Raw genomic sequence first — 13,533 nt, forward strand, 5'->3', positions numbered from 1 at the left:
GCATGCGGGGACTGGCCTCAAGGGTGTCAGGGGAGAGCCAGCACAGCCCTGGGTGGCCCACTCATATGCAAGCGACATGATAAGCCAGTGAAATCCAGAGAAGGTTCAAATGAAGGCGTGAGAGAGGCCTCTGTGCTCGGATTCCAAATGAAGACCTCCTGTTTCGGCTCCTCCCTTTTCCAGGACAAACATGACTCCATGCAGCCCTAGAGAGTGTGGTTAGTGGGAAGAATGGCTTCAGGACTCAGAAGGCTCCCTCCAGCAGGAGGAAGAGGGAGGGCTTTGCTGCTTTGGAGACCGATCCTGCCTGCTGGGTCCTGGAACTGAACCTGCCCTGCCTGGGGGATATTTCAGGGCACATGTGCCTGGGGAAAAGGGGGCTGGGGAGCCCATAGTGTCTGCCTTGAATTTGATCCTAGGCTCATGAAGTGTGAGCCCTTCAGAGCTATAGGGCCTTCAGAAAAAAACTGAGGGACTTGGTGAGACCCCAGGAAAAGCAGTGGGCTTGAGCGGATGATACAGGCCATGGTGGAGTGGAGGAGGGGCCCTCTCTCCAAGGTTATGTGAGTCTATCACTGCCAGGACTCTCATCTCCAGGGCTGGCCTTTCAGGAAGCAGGAATGTCTAGATGTGATGCTTGTGAGGGGAGCAGGTGGAGAAATCTGAATTATATAGCTGCTGTTGGGACCCCAGGGCAAAGCCCTCTTATATCTTGCCTGACTTGGGTATAGCCCACTGGACTTTCATGTAAGTGAATAACCTGTTTATGATGATCTGAACCTGGACCCTAACTCTGTGTTACAGGACAGCAAAGTGTGCAGTGCCCTCAAAACAGTGTGGGCCTGGGAGGGCTCCAGATGAAGAGCTAGCTCCTCAACACATGAAATCGAACTAGCAGCTCTACTAACCTGGTCTTCCGGTCTGGATCACAGAGACACAAAATGATTTGATTGGGGCCATTTGGCCCTTCTCCAGTGGAGCATTACTCTGGGACAAGGGTTCCCAGAGTATGAAAGAGCCATCTGAAGCTACTGTCTTCAAAAGGTAGCTTTGTGTATAGCAGGTGCAAGGTTCCCGGGACTCCTCTACTGCCTGTGCCGAGCACAAGGACAGCACCCCAGGAAACAGCTGCTAACCAGAAGACAGAATGAATAGACTAAGGGAGAGAGATGCAAAAGCACTGGCTGCAAAAAATAAAAGAATGCAAGAAAAGCCATCCTGTGATACGGGGGCAATTGTTGCATTTGTCCCAGTAGCATGTTTCTTTCTTCCTGTTGGTGACACCTGTTATTCCTTCGGGGGATATCTCCTGAACTGCGAGACTTCTTGGTGTGAAGGTCACGGTGTCCTGCCCACCTGACTTCACCCAGACCCTCAGGGAGAGGTGTGCCACCCAGGCCTGGCCAGTCAGAATGCCCCATTCCCTAGGACACAGAGATCAGGCCAGAGGAGGCATCTGATCTATGCTGGACCAATCACCAGTTGTCTGGGCCCTGCAAACATACAGATGCTGAGAGAAACAAAGGCTTTTTCTTTGGTGTTGCTAAACTGAGAATATGTGAATTTGGAACTGTCGGCACCTATCTCCCCTGGCAACATGGAGGAAATCCATCTAGAGCCGGAGAGGAGATCAATACACAGAGGGAAGCAGAGGGAGCCCTGGTGGCATCGAGGGGGGCGCTGGGTCCACTAGGCACGATGCTAGAGCTGCCCGTGGCCTTTCCCCTGGAGTGAGCCTATGAATCCACATCTCCCTTTGCTTTTTTTTCTCTTTTTTTTTTGCGGTATGCGGGCCTTTCACTGTTGTGGCCTCTCCCGTTGCGGAGCACAGGCTCCGGACACGCAGGCTCAGCGGCCATGGCTCACGGGCCCAGCCGCTCCGCTGCATGTGGGATCTTCCCGGACCAGGGCACGAACCCGTGTCCCCTGCATCGGCAGGCAGACTCCCAACGACTGCGCCACCAGGGAAGCCCTCCCCTTGCTTTTTTCGTTTCACTTCTTTCTCTTTTTTCGTTTCCTTTTACTTCTTTTTTTTTTCTTATCTTTATCTTTTTGCTGAAGCTAGTTTGAGATGGATTGTAACTGAAAGAGTCCTGACTTCTATAAATAGCATGAATTCATTAATTCATTCATCAAACATTTATTTGAGTGCCTATCATATACCAAGAAGTGACTTATATCCCAGAGCTACAAGTATAAACAAGTGGATTTGATCCCTGCCCTCAGAGAGCTTACTGTTTTCTGAAAGAGGCAGAATGAAAAGAATCCCACAGGGCTTCCCTGGTGGCGCAGTGGTTGAGAGTCTGCCTGCCGATGCAGCAGACACAGGTTCGTGCCCCGGTCCGGGAAGATCCCACATGCCGCGGAGAGGCTAGACCCGTGAGCCATGGCTGCTGAGCCTGCGCGTCTGCAGCCTGTGCTCCGCAACGGGAAAGGCCACAACAGTGAGAGGCCCGCATACCGCAAAAAAAAAAAAAAAAGAAGAATCCCACAATCAATTATTTTATATACTAATTCTAAGAAGCACCATGAAGAAACACCTGTAGAATGAAGCTCTGTGAGGGCAGGGTCATCTCTATCGCTCACTGACGTATCCCCAGGCACACAGGGGATGCTCAAAAATACTTATTGAAAAAAATGAACAAAAGACGAAGTTCCAGACATAACAGAGGGGAGGTGCGAGGGTCAGGGAGGGTTTTTCTAGGAAGCAATATTTAAGCTGAGATCTAAAGAACAGGGAGACCTAAATGGGAAGAAAATCTAAAAAAGAGGGGATATATGTATACGTATAACTGATTCACTTTGCTGTACAGCAGAAACAAACACAACATTGTAAAGCAACTATTACTCTAATAAAAATTAAAAAAAAAAAAAAAGAACAGGGAGGAGTTGGCCAGGCCATAAGAGCAGAGGGGCAGAAACCAGGGCCCAGACACCTGGTGATTGGTCCAGCGTAGATCAGATGCCTCCTCTGGCCTGATCTCTCTGTCCTAGGGAATGGGGCATTCTGACTGGCCAGGCCTGGGTGGCCAATGGTGAGAGTGGCGGGCGCGGAGGGAGCCGGCCTAACTGAAGGAGTAAGAGGAAGCAGCGTGGCTGGTTTGTAGGGTACACGGTAGGTATGTAGTGGGAGACGAGGCTGGGGAGGGGGGTGCCTCACCAGAGGCTGCAGTAGCTACATTCAGGATCTGGGTCACAGTCCCAGGGCAGTGGGAAGCTCGTGTTCAGAGCAGTGAACAGGGCAGTCAGGGTCCTCAGCGCAAGGGTCTTAAATGGAAGTGAGAATGAAAAGTGAGTAGGGGCCGAGTGAAAGCAGGGTGTTGCCTTCACCCTGGTGAGAGATGAGAGATGATGGAAAAGAGGGCACAGCCAAGAGATACTTACAATCATTACCCTCAAATGAACGGAAGTAATATTCACATACTCAACGGGAAATGACCTGAGCTGAAAAATGATTGGGTAAATAAATCAATGAGTTCCATGGAAAATTAACAAAAGAATTATATACCAGGACATATCCTAGCCATGCAAAAATTCTTTTCCTACCATGAAGGAAAAATATTGCACAGATCCACAGATTAAATCAGGTTACAAAGGGGGAAGTTTTAGGTTGGTCTTAGGCTTTGCCTCAGTATTTCTAAGTGCTAGACAATAGGGAGCAATGATTACAGTTTTGGGTGAAAAAGATGGTGATGCAAGAATTCCGTACCCAACAAATTGTCATTCATGTGTGAAAACAACAGAAATACATTCTAGATATACAGAGAAGGACGTAGAAAATGTATCACGTGTGTGTTCTCCCTAAGTAAACAACCTGAAGACATATTTCAGCTGCTCAGGAGATGAATTAAAATTAAGAACTTGAAAATGGGAACACTGTCATATAAAAGGTTTGGTTGCAAGCATTTAAAATGAACTAAATATATCACAAGACTTGAACAAAAACAACAAAATATATATGGTTGAAATGCAAGCTGGATTTATAAACACACAGTACATTTTAAAAGACAGGGAAATGAGAGAACAGAGGGCAAGACAGGTAAGGACACACTAAAATCTTCATCTGACATAAAGTAAGGGAGTGGGAGATATTGATTGTTCTTTACTTTCCTAATCAGAGAAATAGAGGTTTAGGAATCTAGTTGGTAAATATAAAAGTCAATCACCAGTAAAATGAAAAACAGGATTACTACCTTTTAAATCGTGGGAGGTGACAAAAGAAAATAGAAGATGCTACATAGCAAAGAGCAGAAAGTAAAGAATTCCTAAGTAATAGAGATGCAATGTGAAAAACGATTGTAAAAAAGAATCTGATACTAAGATTTCAAATGACTTCAATAAAAAAGGGGTGAGGAGTGGAGTGCAGTTAATGATCTTATCTTATTTGGAGGAAATTTATTAGCTGATCTGATTCTTGACATTAATAGGAAAATTTGTTTCAATATTTAACAAAATATACAAGGACAACCACTAGAAGTGTAGAAACAGAATGCAGATCTTCCAGACCACAAAAGGAACAAAGACATGCTATCAAGCCTCAAAAGGCATGAAGAGAAAAAGGAAATCAGAAAAAATGATCAACAGAAAATACAGACCAAAATAGTAGGCGTAAGACCAAATACATCAGTAGTCACAGTAAACCCTTATTTGCACGTATATGATGGGTTCCCCAGGAAAGAAATGATAATCAACTATAAAACTATTAAAATCAAGAAAAATGTTCAGGAAGGATGCCAGCAATAAGACCAAGATACCAAAATCAATAGCTCTACTATTTGTCCGTAGTAATCAATTAACGACAACAACTTCGAAATATCTAGGAATAAACTTAAAACAATGTGTGCAAGATAAGAAAATGACAAGCTATCCAATAGAAAAATAAGCAAAGGTTATGAACAGTCAGTTCACAGAAAAATAAAAATGGTCGGTAGACATAAAAACAAGTTCAACCTCACTAGTAATCAGAGATATGGAAATTGAAACAATATTAATATCAAAAGTGAAAAATGATCCTTAATATTTAGTGATGGTGATGAAGTGGGGAAACACATTCTCATAGGAATAAAAATCTGTAACATGTTTTTGTAGGGCAATTTGGGAGTGCTTTAAATTTAAATGCATGTGTCTTTTGACCCAGCAATTCTTCTTTCAAGAATCTATTTTACAGAAATATCTACACTCATGCCAAGATACTCATTGCAGAATTATTTATAATAATAAAAAAGGAGGGAAACAAATATCTAAAAGTAGAAGAAAGATCAATTAAATTACAATACATCCATATGTAAGAGAGGGCGAAGCAGCTGCCCTGCTTCTCTGCTTAGGTGATTTTAACATTTCGCCTTGAAAAAAATCTTCTCCATTCAGGGAAGGATAGCTTTCGTGGTATCCATTATTTATGGCAGTGTACGTTAGACAGGCACCCCTTGCCCTGAGAGAATGGTGAAATGAAGCTTTCTGTGGCTTCATCAAAGCGGGATTCTTACAGATGCCCTTGCTATGGAGGTTTGGTCTTTGAGGAGAAGGTAAACTGATTTACATGAGAAGCACAAGTCCTCTGAGGAGGGGATGGCCGTTGTAGCCTCTCTTCTGACATTGGAAGTTAAGGAGCCCTGACAGGTAGAACACTAATGCCCTGATGTAGGTCTGCTGGTAAGAAGAACACAGTGGTTTCCAGTGGCGAAATCACCATGAAGGAAGGGGGAATCTGGGCTCAAAAAAAGTATCTAAGAGATCATAGGGAAAGCTGTGCTTTTAGGTCAGAGCACCTAGGCATGGTAATGTTTTGGGGAAACTAGAGTTAAGTTGCAACTCTACTAAGAAAGACCCAGGCCAACAAGGTCAGCATCAGAGTAGAAGAGCATGCATTGGGTTGTGGGGGCCAGGTTCAACAGGAACCCATATAGAGTCAATTGAAGAAAAAATACTAGTGGCTCAAGGGGGTCAAGTTGACCCCTTCCATGGAATGTCATTGGTGTTTATGGCCCTCTATAGCAACCTGACCCCATCTCCAATTACTGCTCCCTTCCTCACTCTGCTTCAGACACAGAAGCCTCTTTGTTGTTCCCCAAACACGCTAGCAGGCTGTTGCCAAGCCTTTGCTCTCACTTTGCCTAGAAAGCTCTTTTCTCATATTGCCTCACTGCTTGCACATCTGTTCAAACATTACCTTTTGAGTGAGGTCTTCTTTGTTCACCCTCTGAAAAACTGCAAACCTCTTTTCCTTCCACATGCTAGCACTCCCTATTGCCTTTCTCGCTTAATTTTTCTCCACATCACTTATCACTTTACTTATTTTTTTTATTGTTCATTTCTAATCCACCTCCTCCCACCCTCATTAGAATGTAAGTTTCACGAAAGCAAGTCTTTTGTATGTTTGGTTCACTGATTTATCCCCAGGACCTGGAATAGTGCCTGACACATAGCAAGTGCCCTATGAATATTTGATGAAAGAATAAATATGTACTCATAGAAAAACCTTTAAATACATAAGTAAAAAAAAGCAAATTGCCAAATAACATGTATAGTATATCATTCATGTAAAAATAATATATGTGTGTTTCTGTGTGTATGTGTGAATAAAGAAAAAATATCAAACTATATGGAGAGGAAAATGGGATGGGGGTAATTAAAGTGATTAATTTTTTTTTTTTTTTTTTTTTTTTTTTTTGCGGTACGCGGGCCTCTCACTGTTGGGGCCTCTCCCGTTGCAGAGCACAGGCTCCGGACGCGCAGGCTCAGTGGCCATGGCTCACGGGCCCAGCCGCTCCGCGGAATGTGGGATCTTCCCGGACCGGGGCATGAACCCGTGTCCCCTGCATCGGCAGGTGGACTCTCAACCACTGTGCCACCAGGGAAGCCCAATGAATAACTTTTATAACTAACATTAAGATGGTAACAATTTAAGAACAAGGTCCAGACTTTTGGTGTTGGCAGCATAGTTTACATCAGATTTGTTCTCTTGAAGATAAAAATAATAAACTCTGGTCAAAATATTTTTTAAATGACTTGAAGCTACTGGAGAATGACCAAAAAAAGGAAGAAACTTGAGAGAATTCAATTCTTGAAAGAATAGAACATGCTAGGTGAGATCCATGTTTATATGGTTTCTCCTCAGAGAGTACGTCCCAGTTCTTGCAAAGTGTAAGGATAGAGAACAAATAGAAAGCTGTAGCCTGATGAGTCAGAGGACAGGATTTAGGGCTGTGAGAGCAGCAGGAACTTGAGGAGGGAAAACGAGGAAGGAAGGAACTACAGAAGGTGGAACACCAAATCTGTACATAAATTTTCCTCAAATCCTTGGCTGACTCCTAAACTACATGAGTGGAGAGACTCCAAAAAAATTAAGGGAAAATACCTTCTAGAAGCCTGAAACAGCTGAGCAGAGACTTCCATAGCTCTCCACTTCAAGGGAAGCAGTGCTTGGAGTTTGAGCATCATCATGTTAGGGGGAGCTTTGTAAACACCACAGGCTTTCCACTGAAATTCCAGAAGGACAATGACTGGGACCAAGGAATTCTCCCTAGGAATAAGGCCAAAAAAAAAAAAAAAGACTTATAATAAAGCATAAAACCAAGCTTCCACAAGCCCAAGGTGATGTACCAGTAACTTAACTGCCCACTAGAACAAAACTCAACCTTCTTCTGAGGAAGATAACAGAATCCAGAATCTCCACAATGTTTTACCTACGATACCCAGTATACAATAAAAAATTATTAGACATATGAAGAAACAGGAAAATGTGACTCTTAGTAGAGAAAAAAAAAATAAGCAATAGGAACAAACCCTCAGATAGCCCAATGTTGGAATTAACAGACAAGATAACTGATAAATATGTTAAAGCACTCACAGGAAAAGGTAAAAATAATGTGGTAAATGGAGAATTTCAGTAGAGGTACAAAAACTGTAAAGTAACAAAACAAAAACCACAACTCTGTGAATGTGAATTAAATTGTACACTTTAACTGGGTGGAGTGTATGTTATGTATACTACTGTTACACATATTTTAAAACGTCAGTGGAAATCCTTGAACTGAAAGATATACTAAATGAAATAAAATACTCATTGAATAAGATTAAAAGCAGATTGGGAAAATGGAAGAATAAGATCCTCCAAAAATTCATTCCTCCATAAAAACAACAAAAGAATTGGAAAACGATTGACAGGATTAACATATGCAGAACTCTGGAAATTAACCAAGAGCTTGGAGTAACCTGGGGAAATGTGTATTCAAGAAAAACGGTTGAATCTCAGTGAAAGCAGTAAGTTTTGTCACATTTAAACTTGCTCTAGTCTCATCTCCCACTCTCCAGCTGGATCTCTTCCAAAGACTTGTTCTCAAAGAAGTGTCCTTGTTTGGCCTGTCCCTAAAAGACCCCAATTACAAGGTTAGTTTGAAGCAAGCTCATATACACAGCCTCCTCCTGAGGGGAAGGAGGGGGTGTTTGTTGAAAATAATTACAGGCAAATGTTTTAACTTCATGGCTACCTGAAGCAATGAATAACAGCTCGGGGTAGAAGAGACTAACCAAAAAGCTTAAAAGGAAAATCTAGGGAATGAGATGATCATGGGGTCTTGAAAAGCTCTGTCATATTCCTGGGGATCTACAAGGCCACATACATGTGTAGAGCTGTGCAGAAAGCCAGAAGACTGGAGAAAGCCCCAAGCTCTCACTTATGGCTGACCTTGAGGGCCTGTGTAAATAGGAAGTAAAGGCTTAGGTGGAGTAGTAAACTGCCTGACTGAGTGTTGAAGGTGCATCCCAACACACACACAGAACCCCTTGGCAATGACTTATTCATTCCAGTTTTTAAGGAAATCTCTCTCTGTCCAATCATTTGTTGACCACCAAGCTAACCAAGCAAAAACCTCATTGGCCACACACAATAAAGAATATATACTTTAAAGAATTAGTTCAGAGAAGTCACTAAAAACAAAAATAAACAAACAAAACCCCATACAGCTACAAGTAACAATAAACACTATTGGGGGGGGCAATGATTTCCAAGTTACCACATAATAGTATTTAAAATGTCCAGTTTTAGTGAAAAATTATTATTGTTTTTTTCCTGTGAATACAAAAAAGTATTCACAGGAAAAAGGGCATTAATAAAAACTGTCCCTGAAGAAGCCCAGATGTTGAACCTTCTAGACCAAGACTTAAAATTGACTATTTTAAATATATTCAAAGCATTGAAGGAAACCATGTCTAAAGAACTAAAGGAGATTATGAAAATGATGTATCACCATTTAAAGAATATCAACAAAGAGACAATAATAAAAAATAATCAAACAGAAATTCTGGAGTAAAAAAATATAATTAGAATGGAAAAATCATGAGAGGTTTTCAACAGCAAATTTGAGCTGGCAGAGGAAATAATCAGTGAACGTAAAGATAGCTTCAAATTATAAAAGCAAAAACTGACAATTAGAAGATCAGAAAAGAAATGGGAGAATTAAACAACACTATAAACCAAGTTGACCTGACAGACATCTATAGAATATTCTACTCAACAACAACAAAATGCACATCCTTCTCAAGTGCACATGAATTATTCCCCAGAATAGACCATATGTTAGGCAATAAAACAAGGCTTAATAAATTTAAAAGGACTGAACTCATACAATGTATGTTCTCCAGGCACAGTGAAATAAAATTAGAAATAACTGAAGGAAATGTGGAAATTCACAAATATGTGGAAGTTAAACAACACACTCTCAAACATGCAAGAGGTAAAGAAGAAATCACAAGGGAAATTAGAAATTACTTTGAGAGGAATGAAAACAAAAACATAACATATCAAAACTTATGGGATGCAGGAAAACAGTGCTCAGAGGGAAATAATGTAAAGATGTACATTCAAAAAGAAGAATGATTGCAAATCAATAACCCAGCTTTTCACCTTAAGAAACTAGAAAAAGAGAAAATTAAACCCAAAGCAAATAGAATAAAAGAAATAATAAAGATTAAATCAGAAATAAACAAAATACAGAATAAGAAATCAATAGAGGGACTTCCCTGGTGGTGCAGTGGTTAAGAACCTGCCTTCCAATCCAGGGGACACAGGTGTGATCCCTGGTCAGGGAACTAGATCCCACATGCATGTTGCAACTAAGAGTTCACATGCCACAACTAAGGAGCATATGTGCCACAACTAAGGAGCCAGCGAGCCGCAACTAAGAAGCCTGCTGGCTGCAACTAAGGAGCACACATGCTGCAACTAAGACCCAGCACAACTAAAAAATAATAATAATAAAAAAGAAATCAATAGAGAAAATCAACAAAACCAAAAATTAAATTGGTTTTTTAAAAAGAAGAACAAAATTTACAAATCTTTAGCTAGACATGACAAGAAAAAAGGAGAGAAGACTCAGATTATTAAAGCTAGGAATAAAAGTGGGGATATTACTGTTGACATATAAATAAAAAGGATTATAAGGGAATACTATAAACAATTATGTCAACAATTAGATAATGTAGATTAAGTGTGCAAATTTGTAGAAAGGCTCAAACTACTGAAACTGACTCAAGAAGAAATAGTCCCAATAGATACATAATAAGTAAAGAGAGTGAATTAGTAATTAAAAAAAAAACAAAACTGTCCATGCGTAAAAGCCCAGGCCCAGATGGCTTCATTAGTGAATTCTACCAAACATTTAAAGAATTAATCCCAATTTTTCACAAACTCTTCCAAAAACTAAAAGGAAACAGTTTTCAACTCATTCCATGAGACAAGTACTACCCTAATACCAAAATCAGACAAAAATACCACAAGAAAACTACAGACTAATATGTCTTATGGAGATAGATACAAGAATCCTCAACAAAATAATAACAATCTGATCAAGCAACATATAAAAAGAATTATACAGTTGACCAAGTGGGAATTTATCCCAGGAATGCAAGGTTAATTTAACAGCTAAAAAATCAATTGATGTAATACACCATATAAATTGAATAAAAAACAAAAACTACATGATCATCTCAATAGGCACACACACACACACACACACACACACACACACACACAAACATCTGACAAACTCCAACTCCTTTTCATGATAGATACTAACCAAACTAGGACTATAAGAGAATTTCTTCAACATTATATGAGGCATCTATGAAAAACCCACAGTTAACATCATACTTAATGATGAAAGACTAGATGCTTTCCCTCTAAAATCAGAAACAAGACAAGGATGTCTGCTCTTGTCACTTTATTCAACATTGTACTAGAGATACTAGCCAGAGCAGTTGGGCAAGAAAAGACATAAAAGCCATCAAGATTGTTAAGGTAAAAGTAAAACTATCTTTATTTGTAGATGAAATAATATTATATACAGAAAATCCTAAAGAATCCACTAAAAACTATTAGAACTAATAAATGGGTTAAGCAAGTGTGCGGGATTCAAGATCAAAATACAAGATCCAGAGACAAAATCAACTGTATTTCTGTATAGCAATGAACTCTAAAAATGAAACTGAGAAAACAATTTTATTCATGATAGCATCAAAATGAATGCAATATTTAGGTATAAATTTACTGAAATATGTGTAAGACTTCTACATTGAAGACTGAAAAACACTGTTGAAAGAAATTAAAGGAGATCTAGATAAATAGAAAAACATCCTATTTTCATGGTTTGGAAGACAATATTGTTAAGCTGGCAATAGTATCCAAATTGGTCTGGAGATTTAATGGAATCCCTATCAAAATTCCAACTACTCTTTTGTAGTGATTGATAAGATGATCCTAAAATTTAAAAAAAAAAATTAATTAATTAATTTTTAGCTGCATTGGGTCTTCATTGCTGTGTGCAGGCTTTCTCTAGCTGCAGTGAGCAGGGGCTACTCTTCATTGTGGTGCGTAGGCTTCTCATTGTGGTGGCTTCTCTTGTTGCGGAGCATGGGCTCTAGACACGTGGGCTTCAGTAGTTGTGGATCACGGGCTCTAGAACACAGGCTCAGTAGTTGTGGCACACAGGCTTAGTTGCTCCGCAGCATGTGGGGTCTTCCTGAACCAGGGCTCGAAACAGTGTCCCCTGCATTAGCAGGCGGATTCCTTTTTTTTTTTCTTTCAGCTTCATGTTTTAATTAAGGGAGCATATTCATTGTAGAGAATATATTGACTATTGTAAATGTGACTCCTCATTACAGCCTTAAAATTTTGTCAGGTGGATTCTTAACCACTGTGCCACCAGGGAAGTCCTGATGATCCTAAAATTAATATGGATACCTAAAAGACCCCGAATAGCCAAAACAATCTTGAAAAGGAAGAACAAAGTTGGAGGATTCACACTTCCCAATTTCAAAACTTACTACAAAGTTTCAGTAATTAAGACATCAAGACAGTGTGGTACTGGCATGAAGATAGCCAGATAGATCAATGGAATAGAATTAAGAGTCTATGGTCAGTTGATTTTTTTTTTTTTTTTGCAGTACGCAGGGCAAAAATATGGAATGCTTCATGAATTTGCGTGTCACCCTTGTGCAGGGGCCATGCTAATCTTCTCTGTATCGTTCCAATTTTAGTATATGTGCTGCCAAAGCGAGCACTGGTTAGTTGATTTTTTTTTTTTTTGCTGCACGTGGGCCTCTCACTGTTGTGGCCCCTCCCGTTCGGAGCACAGGCCCCGGACGCGCAGGCTCAGCAGCCATGGCTCAGGTGCCCAGCTGCTCCGCGGCACGTGGGATCTTCCTGGACCGAGGCATGAACCCGTGTCCCCTGCATCGGCAGGCGGACTCTCAACCACTGCGCCACCAGGGAAGCCCATGGTCAGTTGATTTTTAACAAGGATGCCAAGACCATTCAATGGGAGAAAGAAGAGTCTTTTCAACAAATGGTGGTGGGACAGTTGATTATCCACAAGTGAAAGAATGAATTGGACTCATACCTCACACCATATAAAAATATTAACTCAAAATGGATCTAAGAGCTTAATATAACAGCTAAAATTATAAAACTCTTAAAAGAAAACATAGAAGTAAATCTTTATGACCTTGGATTAGGCAATGGTTTGCTAAATATGACAATTAAAGCACAAGCAACCAAAGAAAAAATAGATAAATGGGACTTCATTGAAATTAAAAACTTCTGCACAAAGAACATTATCAAGAAAATGAAAAGACAACCTACAGAACAGGAGAAAATATTTGTAAATCATATATCTGAAAAAGGGCTTTTAGCTAGAATACATGAAAAAAACTCTTACAACTCAATAATAAAAAAAAGACAAATAATCCAACTCAAAAATTGGGTTATTTTTTAACCCAACAACCCAAAGGATCTGAATAGATATTTCTCCAAAGAAGACCTAGAAATGGCCAATAAGTACATGAAAAGATGCCTCCTGATATCATTACTCATCAGGGAAATGCAAATCAAGACTACAATGACATATCACTTTACAGTCACTAGGATGGCTATAATAATTTTATTTTTATCTTTTAAAAAAATTTATTTATTTTTGGCTGCATTAGGTCTCCATTGCTGTGTGGAGGCTTTCTCTAGTTGCGGCGAGCAGAGGCTAC

At 40.3% G+C, this 13,533-nt stretch overlaps 1 non-coding gene across 1 annotated transcript; it reads right to left on the reverse strand.

Annotated features, from left to right (window-relative positions):
* Positions 1-12,451: 12,451 nt before the first annotated feature.
* On the reverse strand, positions 12,452-12,558 carry LOC117310035 (U6 spliceosomal RNA). The gene has a single exon (XR_004524303.1). It is a non-coding gene; the product is annotated as a U6 spliceosomal RNA (small nuclear RNA).
* Between the last annotated feature and the right edge of the window lie 975 nt (positions 12,559-13,533).

Source organism: Tursiops truncatus, chromosome 1 (assembly GCF_011762595.2).
Source record: "Tursiops truncatus isolate mTurTru1 chromosome 1, mTurTru1.mat.Y, whole genome shotgun sequence".
Taxonomy (NCBI): domain Eukaryota; kingdom Metazoa; phylum Chordata; class Mammalia; order Artiodactyla; family Delphinidae; genus Tursiops; species Tursiops truncatus.